Source organism: Tamandua tetradactyla, chromosome 25 (assembly GCF_023851605.1).
Source record: "Tamandua tetradactyla isolate mTamTet1 chromosome 25, mTamTet1.pri, whole genome shotgun sequence".
NCBI lineage: Eukaryota > Metazoa > Chordata > Mammalia > Pilosa > Myrmecophagidae > Tamandua > Tamandua tetradactyla.
The window spans coordinates 30,660,102-30,671,564 of NC_135351.1; the positions used below are offsets into that span (position 1 = coordinate 30,660,102).

The 11,463-nt window shown below is 43.1% G+C and overlaps 1 non-coding gene across 1 annotated transcript; it reads left to right on the forward strand.

Moving 5' to 3' along the window:
- The first annotated feature begins 756 nt into the window (after window positions 1–756).
- On the forward strand, window positions 757–850 carry TRNAI-UAU (transfer RNA isoleucine (anticodon UAU)). The gene is made up of 2 exons: window positions 757–794; window positions 815–850. It is a non-coding gene; the product is annotated as a tRNA-Ile (tRNA).
- Window positions 851–11,463: the final 10,613 nt, after the last annotated feature.

An 11,463-nucleotide genomic window follows, 5' to 3' on the forward strand; every position in this document is an offset into this window, starting at 1 on the left:
CTCCTTTACACTGGTCTTCTCACCAACAGAAATGACCCCATAAAGCCCAAAGGCTTTGTATCTCGTGGGTATAGTTATACTTTGATAGCTGTCTTTTCCCCGGACCAAAACCAAACGAACAAACACTTAATTTTAAAATTAGTGTCCCCGGGGAGGGGAGGTTGGAAAGGAGAGTTAAGAGGTGGGCTGTGAATCTCAAAGAAGGCCAAGTCAGGGGGATGGAGCGCGTGCGGGCCCCTGCTTTGACCTCTGCACAAACGAATGGTGGCTGCTCTGCGGGTTTTCCCGAAAGAGGTACCCGAGCAGCGAGCAGCGGGCTCGATGGCTTCGAGTGGGGAAGGGCCTGGGGGACCTAGATGGGCAGCCCAGGGTGCGGTGGGGAGCACGGTGGGTGCGGGTGGCCTGCGGAGGGAGGGCCGGGCAGGCGCGGCTTCTCGGCGTCGTGGGTGTGCAGGAAGCGCCCCGGCACCACAGCGTCCCTGGAGGACGCGCGGGTCGTGGAGTCCTCTGGCCCTTTTTCCTCGGTCTCCCCTCGGGGCCTCTTGGAGACGCATCCCCGGAAAATGAGGGCTCCCGGTGGCGTGGAGGGAGGATCATAAACATGCTTCCAGGAGAGGTGAAAGCAGGTGGATCAAAGCGTATTTTATTCTCGCGACGCGCCAGCGCGGAGAGTGGGGAGGGGTGTCCGTGGCGCGGTGGGGCGCGCCCCTCGCCGGTGTCTCTGTAGAGCGCGCCCGGAAGGCCCGGGGAAAGCATGCTCCAGTGGCGCAATCGGTTAGCGCGCGGTACTTATACAGCAGTATATGTGCGGGTGATGCCGAGGTTGTGAGTTCGAGCCTCACCTGGAGCATGTTTTCTTCCCTTCGCGATTTCAGAACCAATTGATTGTAGTGCAATCATACGTTTTGCCCCCCGTCCTTAAAAAGAAAAGTCTAAAAAGAGGTTGTAGTTTTTTCCTTGTTGAGACATCAGAGGTTCCTTTGGTGAACGAGACTATCTGGTGTTTTCCAAACACGGCAAGAGAAGGCAAATCGAATCCACTCTAGCAAATTCATTTTTCCTTATTCAGGAGAACTCACAGCAAGGTTGTACCAGCCTCAAAGTAGCTTCCTCTGCGCCTTCTCTCTCCCTTTCTTTAAAGGATACCTCAGGCTGAGCAACCAAGCGGGATAACTGTGTGGTGGTCCGCGGTTTCCTGCAGCTGTCGCCGGGCTCGCCCACGGGCCGCAGCCGCCCGGAGCAGCCCAGCTCTGACTGCGTCTGCAGGCAGTTCCACCTGTGTCATCTAAACGTGCTCTAAGCGCAGCGCCGCAGCTTGGTTTACAAAGACTCGACTGCTTCACAGGAAACGCCCATTTCCCACAGCAGCAAAACATCAGGCATAGCGGCTGGTATGTATTTCTTCCTAATTTCATCAGAAAATAAAAAACGGTAACCACTTGTGAGAACTACATTTATCCTGACGGTTGTGTCTGAAATAAATGGTCGAAGACCTCTATGCTTTTATCCAGTTTCTCCTGCATTTTATTCTGTCTTGCAGGGCCCTCCTTTTCCCAGCTCTTTACCTCCTCCACGTGCCACTTAAGTATGGAAGTTCCCCACAGTTCTGTCCTCAGCTTTCCTCTAATCTAATGATATACACGTTCTCTGTATTATATTCATTCCTTTACTTTCCACAACGCTCTAAAAATTGATGACTGTAAAATCTTCTCTCCTACCCAATCCCCTATTTGAATGCAGAACCATACATCCTGCAGACCACGTGATATCCCCTTGGGCCTGTAACATCAACGTGTACAAAAATGAACTCATTATCAATCTCAAATCCCCTTCCCTTCAGCACTTTTTCTGTCGGTGGAATTATTCAACAATGGCCTAGTGCACACTTTTTGTTCTTCTCTCTTAGGGGCTGGGGAAACAATGGTGAGCGAAATTGATGAAGCCCCTGCTCTCTGGAACTTAAGTTCTAATGGAGATAGATAAATAGTAAACATTTTAAAATAATATAATTCTGGAGCAGCTAGAAGGAGAAATGTGAGAGGATCGTATGGTAGCCCATAACAAAACTCTGGGACCTGTCCTGTAACTACTTGTTGAGGGTCCTTTGGGGAATATTGCTTTTTTCTTTCTTTGCTTTGTATATAATTAAAAAGTTAAAAATATATATATATATAATTATACAGGGTGGCGGTAAATTCTATACAGAAAAATAAAAATAGGATAGGAGGAAAATGGATTCCAAGGTATGTGTTAGGGAGTGAGGTGGGGGGCAGCTTATTATGGAAAGCCTCTCTAAGTAAGTGACAATTAAGCAGAGATCTGAAGGAACTGGAGGAAAAAGTCTTGGACATATCTCATGAAAGCAATTCCAGGCAGAGGGAGAAGCAGATGCAAGAGCCTGGATGTGATTAGCTAGGGAAGAACATGGAAAAGTGCACCCCAGTACATTTTCCAACACCAGATAATTTTTTTAAAAACTAATATATAGGGCGGGCCGCGGTGGCTCAGCGGGCAAGAGTGCTTGCCTGCCATGCCGGAGGACCCCGGTTCGATTCCCGGCCCCAGCCCATGTAACAAACAAACAAAAAATAATAAAATAAAAAAATACTTTAAAAAAAAAAAAAAAAAAACTAATATATAATATGATGGCCAGTTTTGTATCAGTTAGTGTTAGTTATAATGTTATATACAATGGCAGTGGCCAAATGACGTTTGAGGAAACACTGAAAATAAAATTGTCAGTGGTACAAAGAAATCTCTCCAGTGATTGTTCGTACTTTCTCTAAAAATCACTGACCAGTCAAGGACTCTTTTGTCCCCAGTTCTCATGGCTTGTTTTCAGAACCCTGAAATGACTCTAAGGAAGTCAACTTCTTCCTTGTTCAACTCAGAAAGCAGCAACTCGGTTTTCTAATGCTTTTTTAAATTATTATTACTGGTGTTTACTAAATATTAAATGCACAGTTTGATAAATTTTGGTAATTGTATCAGTTTCCTATGCTGCTATAACAAATTATCACAGACTTGATGGCTTAAAACAACATAAATTAATTTTTTTACAAATCTGGAGGTCAGAAGTCATCAATTATTCTCATTGGGCTAAAGTCAAGGTGTCAGTGGAGCCACATTTATTTCTCGGGGCTCTGGGAGAGAATCTCTTTTCTTGTCATTTTCAGGTTTTAAAGGACTCTCACATTCCTTGGCTCATGGAATCACTCTGATCTCTGCTTCCTTTGTCACGATTTGCATGTAGGTGCAGCTAGAAGCTGAAAGGAACAGAATGTTCACAAGGTGCATCGTGAAGGTGCCATGAGAAAGGACAGAGAGTACTGAAGGGGCTAGTTGCTGGCAGATCCCAGAAATTTTAGCAAATATTTTATTCCAGAAGGAGAAGGTCCCAGGCTGGAAGGAAATCACTATAAACAGGACCGAGATTGAAGAGGGCAGGATTTTTGGTGTAGGTAGAAGTGAGTCAGAGGCTGCACATCTAAAAAAAGTACCAGCAAAATACAGATTTTAAAAATGGTACATCATATTGGAAGTCGGGAGATGTGTGTGGTGAGATCTGGAAAACATGGGAGTTGATTTGCTGCTGGATTTGGTTTCCAGGTTCCTGGCCATGCTGTGAGAAAGAATTCAAGGGCACAGCACAGCAGAGAGTAAGCAGGTAGAAAGTTTATTGAATACACGTGTGAGAAGACATGCAGGCACTCTTGCAAGAAAAGAGGGTTGAGAAGCAAGAGGTACTGAGATTGTGGGGCCATCTGCTTTTATAGATTTGTGTTCCTTTTGTAATTTTTATTAACTATTTTACTACCCTCCCCTTTTCCCTCACCTGCGGATACTTGATGTCAGATGACTCACTCAGGTGGGGTCCTTTGGTCTCCAGGTGCTGCTTATTACTATTCTTCTCAGAGATCTCTTTCTCCTTGAGGTCTGACCACTTCTGGGAATTCACCTTTTGCTTATCCAGTCACCACCCTAATTCTAACCCTACCTCAGATTCACATACCCTTCTAAACCAAATGAGACTCTGAAAGTGTAGTTGCAGTATAATGAAAAACTTGGCTGGTCTTTGTCCTCAGTTCTTGGGGAAACAGCTCTGAATCTTCAGAATTTCCTGTGATACGGGTGTCTTTTGTTCTTCATGGTGGGTGCAGGACTATACCTGATAGCACATATGTTTAGATGACAGGGAGAGGCCAATCACAGCTGCAGTCTGAGGGTGGAGGCTGGCCCCATCAGAGAGACCAACCATGTGATTAGGGGGTTAGAGCTTTGAACCAGGCCGTATCAGCCCACCTGCCCAGCCCCTAGGAGAGGTGGGGGAAATGCAGCTTGAATTTAACCACATGAGCATTTATTCTATCAATCATGCATACATGAGACCCCATACAAACTCAGAACACTTGAAGTTTGGATGAGCTTCCATGATTGAGAATATATAGTGCTGCTGTGTTGGAGGGTGAGCATTCTGGCTTCACATGGGCAGGACGTGGAAGCTTGTGTTTGAGAACTTCCCATACCTTGCCCTGTACATCTTTTCTTTTGGCTTCTTCTTATTTGTATTATTTTACTATGATAAAACTATAATCTTAAGTATGGCTCTTTCAGTGAGTACTGTGAATCATTCTAACAAATTGTCAAACCCAAAGGGGTGGTGAGAACCCCTGAATTTGTAACCAGTTGGTCAGAAACGCAGGTCATCTAGGTCCCCGACCTTGTGACCTGTGCCTGAAGGATAATCTCGTAGAGGATTGCCCTTGGCTTGTGGAGCCTGGCCTACCTCTTGGTAGTATGAGTCAGAATTAGATTGCTTGAGTTACTACAGTCTTTAAAGTTGCTGATTGAATTTTCAATATCCTATACAGAAAGGCAGAGGTATAGTAATAGAAGAGAGAAAGCCCTCGCAGATAGACCCATCATTCCCTCCAGAAAAGGCTCATACAACCAGCTTTCCCACCCAAAAACCATCTCACCAAAAATAAGAAGTAATTTCTAGCTCCACATAAAACTACCACAAATAAAAGAACAAAAAGGGATGGCATAAATCTCACAAGAAGTATGTTAGCCATAAAACATATGAAAATTATAATATTTCATCATAAAACTAGAAAGATACAGCTATAAAGCTATAAACCACAAAAAATGAAGTATAGAGGCTCAGAGAAGAGATGACAAAACAATAAGAGGTAAAGACCAGGTGATAGGAGGGTGAATAGGAGAGTAAATAGAAGAAAAATACAAAACCATTTCAAAAATGAAGACTAAATTAAAGGCTCAAGGGAAATTGGATATCAAGGAAAGCAGAGGCAAGGTGTTTGTTTCAAACTATCTTTTTAAGGATGTGTGCATAGCACACAGTCTCAGAAGACAGAGATAGTGTGTCCTTCCAGACAAAGATCAGTTAGGCTTACTGTCCCATACAAAAGTTTTTGGATCTCTAAGATCAGATTTCTTCTCTTGTAAAGCAAACCACTGTATGTGTAGGCAACACCTGGCCTCTTTGCTTTGCTCTATGGTAATTAGTGCCCAGGAAACTGGTGCAAATGTTGATACTATGGCTACTGCTATTGAGTGAGTAATGAACTCTTTTGTTTCTGACCCAGGAGTCTTGCGTCTTCTGCCAGCATTCATAAAGCTGTGGTGGGCTAAATAGTTAGGTAGCAAGTAGAGCAAAATCTCAAACTTTTCACAGTTCATGATACAGTTTTGGTGAGTTGAGTGGAAGGCTGACAGAGACATGGAGTTCAGGAAGGAAGGATGATGGCCTTATGGGTTAACTAACAGGATTTGAGGTGAGCCCATGAGAATTGGTAGCAAACATGTTGATCAAATTTAATGGCCAACTCAGCAATAAATAATTTTCTACTTTATTGCCTATTAACAAGGTTGATTTGGGGAGGTGGTTATAGACTGAGTACTGCAAGGTAGATTTAAATATAGCTGCCCAAACAGTGCCCCAGTTGTTGCTTTTGCTCCTCATGATAGACAGATTTTTGCCAATCTGGTGGTCATCTTCAGGTCCTCCACATTGTAAAAAGTAGTACTAAAAGGAGGTCCTTTAATCCTGTATAGATTATTGTAATGCCTGGATACATCCTAGAGTATATTAAGCAGATAATCAAAAAGTATTAGCAAAATCCCCTGAGGGATGGGAGAAAGATGATGGAACTATTAAACCTTACTATCAGGGAATCCCCTGATACTGTGTCAAACTTTAGGGACACCCAAATCAATAGGCCATGCCCTTGATCATGAGGCTTACTCTTGTGAAGCTTATGTAGGTAGCAGGAAGCTTAGACTGCCTATACGCATGCCTAGGAGTTACTTCTGGAGGACCTCTTGTTGCTCAGATGTGGCCTCACTCTCTCTAAGCCAAACACTGCAAGTGAAATCATTGCCCTCCTGACTACGTGGAACATGACATCCAGGGGTGAAAGTCTCCCTGGCAATGTGGGAGATGACTCCCAGGGATGAATCCAACCCTGGTACCATCGGATCAAAAATTCTATCCTGACTAAAAGGGGGAAAAGAAGTGTAATTAATAAAGTATCAGAGGCAGAGAGAGTTCAAGTAGGGTTGAGAGGCTACTCTGGAGGTCACTGTTACACAAACTTCAGTTAGACCTTGCTACCTGTCATAACCTGCCAACCTCCAATCAGGACCATTCCAGCCAATCCTAAAGAACACTTAGGGCAATATATGAGATTCCACAAAGGTTGCATGCACTAGAGTAACTTTCCAGAAACTTACAACCTCCAGATGGGTCCCTGGAACAGATAAGTCCTGAAACCTAGAGAGGTCATACTCTCCAAAACATCAGATAATTTCATCTCCCTACCCCATATTACTGACAGACCCTTCCAATATGAAAAATTTAGAATTGCCATAGCTCAAATAGCCCTAAAGAGAAGGATAGAAAGATCAAAGACAATGGTGGAGTTATACAGAGAAGATAGGATTTAACAAATGAATATGAATGCTGAATCATTAAATCAATATCTCTTTTAGTCTCCAGTATTTTAGAACAGCTAGAAGTAAAAACCTAAAATTGTGGAATTGTAACCCATGTCAAACTCTGAAATATGTTCTACAACTAATTGTGGTGCTGTCCTTTGAAATTTATAGGATTTTTGTATATATATATCATTTTTCATAAAAAAGAAGGGGAAAAAAGTTGATTGTGATGATAAAAAAAAATTTAAGCCCTCTAGTCTCCTATATTCTGGAACAGCAAGAAGGAAAAATATGAGAGGATCGTATGGTAGCCCAAGACAAACTCTGGGATCTGTTCTGTAACTACCTGTTGAAGAGTGCTTTGAAAACTATTACTTTTTTATTTCTTTGCTTTGTATATATGTTATACTATACAATAAAAAGTTAAAAACAAACAAACAAAACAGTACTAAGATCCTGGAGAAACAGGACGAGAATTTTCCTCTCCCTTCCAGACAGCAGTTAGCGAGATAAACACTTAAACTGAGCATGAAAGGAGGAAAATTTATGACCGTTATGGTAAAAAAAAATACAGTTAAATAATTAAAACTTCAGTAGTTCACTTAGGAGATAAGGAAGAGCTGTAACAGCTGAGTCACTTTATAGCCCAGCTCCTCCTCTGGGGGGTTGTGCTGACCTTAGATCCTTTCAAGGATGACGGTGAAAGGACTCTGTTGTTCTCCAGTGGATCCAGGTTGCTTTAGGGCTGGATTGAAGATTGTCCCTGAGAAAGACAAGCTTCTAGGGGAAAACAGATGAGGTATTGACTAATATTTGGGCTCTTAGTCCCCTATATTGAGCTTAAAGTACTTTAGAAAGTGACCCACAGGACAATGAGAAACTGACTTAAAGAAATCTAGATAAATTTTTGCATTCAGTTCTGTCTTCTTTGAAACTCCGATTCATCATTAAGCCTTGAAGTTAAAACCAGGGAAGAATTTAAAAGCTGTAATCTTGGTAATGAAGCGGCAGATACTCTGATGATGATGGACTCCTTTAAAAAAAATTGCTGCTGCAGGATTCAAGCCAAAGTTAGCCAAATAGCATCAACCCTGAGATCTCAACTGGAAAACAATGCAGCTATAGTTATTGAATCAAGGGGTCCTCAACACTGAAATGTATGGTGAGTAATGATGATAGGGTTTTGGGTGCACTGAAAACATTGGAGGTCTATTTTGTTGTGTCTCATGCAGTCATTATTTTTTCTGAAATGGGAAGTTACTGCACCTTGCTTACTGATGTGGAGCTGCACCCTGCCCCCTACCCCTTGATCTCTCCCTCTCTATTTGACCTCAACTTTTATTTTTTTAAACTTGGGCAGGCAGGCACAGGCAAATTCTTGCCTGCTGAGCCACCATGGCCCACCCAACCACAACTATTTTAAGGATAAATATAAATAAGAATGGTCACTCTTCTCAGTAAATTCACGGGAACTAATAGCAGTTAGTACATGGCCTTCAGCCCCACTCATAATCTATAGATCTAAGGAGAAAAGGAAACACCCAGGGGAGCAAGAACTAGACTGCAAAACAGCACAAATACTGTAAAAGAACAATCAAACAAAACCAATCAAAACTGGACAACAAATACTGACTAAAATGGAATTGTTGAAACAAAGAGATCAGTATTAAAAATATGTGTAACAAATGCAGTTAAAGAAATAAAAAGAAGTATTTGGGACAAAAAGATATGTGTTTTTAAAAGAGCAAAGAGGGTCAGATGAGCCTTCAGATTGACTAGAGCCCAGCAGACCCCTTGACTGCAACCATGTGACAAACTCCAAGAGCTACCTAACCAAGATCTTTCTAAATTCCTGATCCACAAACTATTGATTAGCAAAATAAAATGGTTGTGAGACTTCCGGAGAAGATGGCGGCTTAGTAAGATGTGTGGGTCTTAGTTCCTCCTCCAGAACAGCTACTAGGGAAGTAGAAACGATACAGAACAGCTCCCGGAGTCACGACAGAGACCAAGAAGACAGCGTACCCCATTCTGGAATGGCTGACTGGCTGGGAGAATGCGCTGCGGTGAGAACACCGAGGGGTGCGTGCTTCCCGGGGCCAGGGCGGCAGGCGACTGGAGTCCCTCTCTCCCTCCTTTCCGGGCCAGCTGGGAGAATTGGACAGGCGGTCCCCTCAAGCCGCGGCGGCTGGTGCCCCCCCCCCCCCACGCGCGGCCCCCCGGAGCAGCTGGGAGAATTGGATCGGAGATCCCACAAGCCGCGGCGGACGGCGGCCCCCCACCATGCTTGGCGCCCCGGGCCGGCTGGGAAATTTGGACAGGTGCTCTCCCAAGCCGCGGAGGCCGGCGACCCTCCCCACGCGCGGCCCCCCGGACCAGCTGGGAGAATTGGATCGGAGATCCTCCAAGCCGAGGCGGCCAGCGCCCCCCCGCCACGCTTGGCGCCCCGAGCCGGCTGGGAAATTTGGACAGGTGCTCTCCCAAGCCGCGGAGGCCGGCGACCCTCCCCACGCGCGGATCACTGGGCCGGCTGGGAGATTCGGATTGGCACTCCCCCAAGCCGCTTCGGCTGGCGACCACCCCCTACAGCGTGAGTTTTCCAAAGTTAAAGGAGTCACAGCATCTTTTACTGGTGGGACCCGCAGACAGACAAGCGCCACGAGCGCCACCTACTGGGCAGGATAAGAAAAACAGAGCCCAGAGATTTCACAGAAAAACCTTTCAACCTGCTGGGTTACACACCGAGGGAAATCTGATTAAATGCCCAGACGCCAGCAGAAGATAACAGATCACGCTCAGAAAATTGAAGATATGGCCCAATCAAAGGAACAAACCAATAGTTCAAATGAGATACAGGAGCTGAGACACCTAATGCTGAATACATGAACAGAAATGGAAAACCTCTTCAAAATCGAAATCAATAAACTGAGGGAGGACATGAAGAAGACATGGGCTGAACAAAAAGAAGAAATAGAAAAACTCAAAAAACAAATCACAGAACTTATGGGAGTGAAGGACAAAGTAGAAAAGATGGAAAAAACAATGGATACCTACAATGGTAGATTTAAAGAGACAGAAGCTAGAATTAGTGAATTGGAGGATGGAACATCTGAATTCCAAAAAGAAACAGAAACTATAGGGAAAAGAATAGAAAAATTTGAACAGGGGATCAGGGAACTGAATGACAATATGAAGCGCACAAATATACGTGTTGTGGGTGTCCCAGAAGGAGAAGAGAAGGGAAAAGGAGGAGAAAAACTAATGGAAGAAATTATCACTGAAAATTTCCCAACTCTTATGAAAGACCTAAAATTACAGATCCAAGAAGTGCAGTGCACCCCAAAGAGATTAGACTCAAATAGGCGTTCTCCAAGACACTTACTAGTTAGAACGTCAGAGGTCAAAGAGAAAAAGAGGATCTTGAAAGCAGCAAGAGAAAAACAATCCATCACATACAAGGGAAACCCAATAAGATTATGTGTAGATTTCTCAGCAGAAACCATGAAGGCTAGAAGACAGTGGGATGATATATTTAAATTACTAAAAGAGAAAAACTGCCAACCAAGACTCCTATATCCAGCAAAATTGTCCTTCAAAAATGAGGGAGAAATGAAAACATTTTCAGACAAAAAGTCACTGAGAGAATTTGTGACCAAGAGACCAGCTCTGCAAGAAATACTAAAGGAAGCACTAGAGTCAGACACGAAAAGACAGAAGAGAGAGGTATGGAGAAGAGTGTAGAAAGAAGGAAAATCAGATATGATATATATAATACAAAAGGCAAAATGGTAGACGAAAATATTATCCAAACAGTAATAACACTAAATGTCAATGGACTGAATTCCCCAATCAAAAGACATAGACTGGCAGAATGGATTAAAAAACAGGATCCTTCTATATGCTGTCTACAGGAAACACATCTTAGACCCAAAGATAAACATAGATTGAAAGTGAAAGGTTGGGAAAAGATATTTCATGCAAATAACAACCAGAAAAGAGCAGGAGTAGCTATACTAATATCCAACAAATTAGACTTCAAATGCAAAACAGTTAAAAGAGACAAAGAAGGACACTATATACTAATAAAAGGAACAATTAAACAAGAAGACATAAAAATCATAAATATTTATGCACCAAACCAGAATGCCCCAAAATACGTGAGGAATGCACTGCAAACACTGAAAAGAGAAATAGACACATATACCATAATAGCTGGAGATTTCAATTCACCACTCTCATCAATGGACAGAACATCTAGACAGAGGATCAATAAAGAAATAGAGAATTTGAATATTACAATAAATGAGCTAGACTTAACAGACATTTATAGGACATTACATCCCACAACAGCAGGATACACCTTTTTCTCAAGTGCTCATGGATCATTCTCAAAGATAGACCATGTGCTGGGTCACAAAGCAAGTCTTAAAAAATTTAAAAAGATTGAAATCATACACAACACTTCCTCGGATCATAAAGGAATGAAGTTGGAAATCAATAATA